This window comes from Triticum aestivum, chromosome 6B (assembly GCF_018294505.1).
Source record: "Triticum aestivum cultivar Chinese Spring chromosome 6B, IWGSC CS RefSeq v2.1, whole genome shotgun sequence".
In the NCBI taxonomy this organism is placed as follows: Eukaryota; Viridiplantae; Streptophyta; class Magnoliopsida; order Poales; family Poaceae; genus Triticum; species Triticum aestivum.
Genome location: NC_057810.1, coordinates 118,786,843 through 118,792,216, shown reverse-complemented (window position 1 = coordinate 118,792,216; position 5,374 = coordinate 118,786,843).

Here is a 5,374-nt window from a genome sequence, read left to right as displayed (position 1 = left end):
GTGGTGACAAAGTCCATGGCTAGGTACCAGAAATGTCCATATGGCATTTCGGTGGGGTTGAACCCGACACGATTGAAATCATATGTCCTGCCGGTTTCTAGCACGCTGTTGAAACGGATTGCCTGGCTGTTGTATGCAATCGCTTCCATCTTTGTTCCCTAATATATTTTCATGAAACATAACAACAATGAGCAAAAAAACATGTTTATCAAAATTGTATTTAAAAAATGTGGGCTAAAAAGTATTCTTACATGCCGATCGAGTAGTATGCACTGAAGGTACAAGTTTCCCATGCCATTCTCTTTGATGTGAGCCTTCCACATGACCCTAGCTTGAATAATCCAGCAATTATGATATATGTGTTCCATTTGGACATGATGAAAATTCATGTTCCTGTGCGTATAAAGAAACCTGGAGGATCAGGTAAAACTATTTTCCAAGGGGAGCATAAAATTTAGCAGTCAAGGAGCATAACATTCTAGTGGCCCAACATTAATCCTGTTGCATTCAATACATATTATTCACGCCTTTGCTTATTTGTTTTCTTCTTGCAAAAAGATGTATTGCATATGGGATAAAAATGGTTTTGAAAACATGTTGTACCCAATGGTTATAAGAAACAACCCTAATGAGATTACAGCCACCCCATCAATCTATTAGCTTAAAAGAAATATAAATGAATGCTAATCAAATAGTAATATACTCAGGTGATTAAGTTAGTGCTTGCTACATCTGGTTTGTACACGATGAAAAAAAATAAGACTATGTAATTCAGACTCACTGTCCATCTGCTTTTAACTAATATACAAGATATAAACAAGCCGACAATAGATGATTTGATCGCCACGCCTATTACTATGTTCTAGTGTATCCCATGTGCTAAATCTATTAAGAAATAAGAACAAGTGGCAAAACAATGGTGATTATTTCATGCAAAAAACCCGTTATATAGTGATGGCAAATAGACGTACTAAAAGTTTATTCTATCTTGCCTGTTCATCGGAGGGGAGATGAGTTGACTGATGACAGGAGCTGGCGGCGGCACCACCACCCTCTTAGATGTGATAGATCCATATGAGATCACCATGGTCGTCATGGAGGTGATGCTAGTTACAATGTAGTAAATTTGTGGGCAGCGGGGATTATTTATATAAGCATAGTGGGCGGCGGGAAAATGAAATAGTGATGAAAATTTGTTTTTGGCTGGCTAAGCCCCTTGGGTGAGATATCTATATTCAGATAAGTAATATTCGGCAACCTATTAAATATTGATCTTCATTTTGATTCACATTATGATCACGTGCCTATGAAAACGCAACTGATTTATCACTTGCCTATGAAAAACATACTTTCTATTATATGAATATTTATTTACCTTTTTGATATTCACATCAATATAATAATTAATTATATTATATTTTAATTTTCCATTACCTTGATGATATATAAAATTTGGCAACCTATTAAATATTGATTATTAATCAAGGAAACGTACATATAAAAATCGGTTAATGATCTTCATTTTGATTCACATTATGATCACGTGCCTATGACAACGCATCTGATTTATCACTTGCCTTTGAAAAACATACTTTCTATTATATTGATATTTATTTACCTTTCTGATATTCACATTAATATAATAATTAATTATATTATATTTTAATTTTCCATTACCTTGATGATATATAAAATTCTGATATAGGTAAATGCACGTGCCTACCTATGGGACAATAGACATTTTTTGTGTTTTCACAAATATCATGCCTAACAAATAATTTTACGATAATCATCTATACCAAATAATATAATTGCACTATGGGAGAATATTGTTTATTCTTTTTCATCACGACCGTCTTAATGACACACATACGTACAAATGAGAAACAATAGTAGAGCACGTGTCGAAATAGTAGTAGAAGTACACGCTCCGATAGCTAGCAAACAACTTAATTATGTCTATTTATGTGTATGCATTAGCAGCAACATTATTAGGCAAATGTTGTCTGTTTATGCATTAGCAGAAGCATCAGATCAGCGGGATCATCCAGTATTTTAAAATTATAGCTCAACCTCTATCTCTCTCTCAACACGTGAGGCCTGGTAGCTGCTGCTCGTCGGCATGAAAATTACACATATGGATAGAGCTGCTCTGGCCCTTGCGCCTTTCTCACAAACACACGCTCTCTATGCCATATGGAGCAGCATAAACCAGCAATCCAACGCCGGCGACGGCTACCCTGCCTGAAAAGTGCAAATCCAGAAAAGCCACTCTGTTCTGCTCGATTTGAGAAAAACAATGGAGGGAAGTGAGCGAACCTGTAACACGGATTAGTAGGATCGTAGTGGATTGGCGTAGGAGACCAAAGGCATGGCGGCACCAGGAGCCACCTTTACGGCAGCGAGAGACCCTAGTATGCAGAACGTGAGAAATGGGAGAGATCGTGTGCATGCAGCACGGAGGACTTTCGGCTAAGAATTAGGGTGTTAACTTAATTTGTAATACTAAGCTGTTTTTTTGGTCACGCTATCATCGTGTACAATTAGTTAAAGAAATTACAGCGTAATTAGGGAAATAAATAAGATGGGAAAATCAGTTTGTCATTGAGAATTTTTAGCAAACAGGTAGCATGCATAAATCAAATGAAAACCAAACTTTATTATTGTTCAAGTCCGAACGGTTACACGGGATGAAAAAAAAACCTAACACCTCAACATTATTGTAGATCTCCTTATGCTTCGTCCTTATCAGCTAGTGGTGGCTTATTGTCACATGCTTTAATATGCTTCTCTACCACCTTCTTCAAATGGTTTATGTGGTCAATCAAAACCTACACCATCATGCTAGTATGCTTTTGTGCCTGCAGCATCTCATAGTGGTTGGTACCCCAACCATCATTCCTCGCTGCACTTGGCCTCGTGTCACGCTGGATATCCCATCCTGAGGGGACATGTGCACGAGGGATGTGATGTACCTCACAACGTCGGTTTAGGTTATCAAAATGGTTCGACGAAAGCATAGATGGGAATTGAACAGGCAGGTTACTTTCATGCATCTTTAGTTTCTTACATCTCGGTGCAGATCCCCCACCAACATTCCCATTAGGGCTCGGTTCTTCCTCATCGTGTTCCAGCTAACCAAGATCATTAGTGTGCAGCTCCCTCGTGTCTTCTTCTTCTTGATGATTATCATCAGCCCCATCGATGCTGTTGGATGACGACATGTCAAAGTAAGCTGTAGTGGCAAGGGTTTTAGATCGGTCTGGTTTGGGATTGGCTTATTAAAGGGTGTAGCATTTTATAGATGTTTATAAGGAAACAATAACTACAAAATCAGAAAATGAATCAACTCAGTTGATCACAATCACAAAATATTCAATGGAATCTTTGTATTGATCTGGCGTGATGAACCCAGTAGTATATTACAATGAAAAACACCAAACATGCCATTATGTAAGCACCGGATAGGATCACCTGCCGTAATCAATACAAAGTATGCCGATAATATATTATTTGTTTACGGATATTATATCTGGATATTCGCATCTTATATTTTGGAATTATATTAATAGTCCACATTTTGTAAAATTAAGTTATTTCTACATTTTGGTTTGAGGTTATGTTTTAAACATGCCATTAAAATATAACATGTAGGCTAAATAGGCTGAAAATATGTTAATCTCTAATGAAATCTTATATCATACGGGGTTTGTTTCATCCTCAAATCATTTTGGTTTGAGGTTATGTTTTATATCATACTTCTGCTACAAGTTTCACACCAAATTCTTCAGTTACTATTGATGAAACCGTCTGTTCAAATTATGAAGATGGGTTGAAATGTTAAGTCATCACATAATGATAGGCATATACAAATGTAGTCTAGGAACAGAAAAAAAACTTGGAACACATCTCATTAGTAATACAAATGCAGTAGTACAGATATGGTTATACCAGATTTTTTTTATCCGAGTAGGATGTCAAAAATCACTGAGGGTCCACATGAATAAAGTTTCCAGCTAAATGCACCTCAACGTTGGATTGTGAACAATCTGCCAATGTTAAAGTACACAATTTTGCAGGATGCAGTATCATGTTACAGAAACACATCTGGGCACTATGGCCACTACCACATGACAACCCTGTCACAAACGGCCAATACACTAAGCATTAGCATACTAAAGAATGTACCTACATGAATCTATCAAAAGTCATCCACGCTTATCTTTTAGGAGTTATATATCTATAGTAATTTCCTTTATAGATTCTTGTTGTTACGGTTTGATTATTAGCATGGACTTGGAGCTCTATATATAATGAGATGTATAGTGTGATAGAAAAATATCCATAAGTAATAGATTATGTTGATTTAGAAATTTAGCTAAAAGCCTTACCTGCCATGATAATTCGTACGGATGTAATAAAAAGAATAATCTATTGCGTGCTCTCATTAGAAGATAAAAATAGAATCCTAGTATTACATGGCATCTAGATAAGGATACTTATTTTGATTCACATTAAATTATTTCATGCGAGCACAGCAAATCGTCTTGGCTGGGTACAACTATAAGTTGACCACCCTTAGACCAACCAGCCATCTCCATGGAATCCTTGCTGTCCCACTAAGGCACCATAACACACGATGCTCGATATCAGCCTAACACAAGTTCTCGCGGACCAGACATCCATGAAACGATGCTTCCTCACTGAAACAAAAATAACCAGGTCCATCCTCAACCAGCCTTGTACAAATTTTAAGTTTAGAACCACAGTAAACTCATAAAGTTAAATGAAACAATGGAAAATAATAATATGTACATTGAATTGAACTGTTAAATAATTAGTAAAGATGCATGAAAATAAAAGTAATATAGCGTCATGCCAAATATTACACACTTAAAACCACAGACATGTGCATTGTCACAATCTACAGAGTCGAACGGACATTTAAACTTATTCGAAAGTACGCATTACACCCATTTTATTATTTATTAAAAGTACATATGCAAAATATAATTTCAAAAGTTGCACAAACTTCCATTATGCGTGTGTTGGTTTTATAATTCAAACTAATCTGAATCTTTTAGTTTTGATGTATCAGAATGCCTGCTAGATAATAAGGACGTCAATAAATTTTCAGTCAACTATAGCATCAAGTTACCATAATAAATAAAAACATGTATGATAAATTTCCTTAATTCAAAAAGTTCATGGCATGTCCAAGATATTTAGCAGGCCAATCATTAGGTCTGGAACACAGTTTACACACAAAAAACTACGCTGCTATCAGCATGCACATTTTTCCATAATAACAACGATAGTAGAAAACCATAACAGCGATAATGGTGCCAATACGACGGCTGATTATTGAACTGCA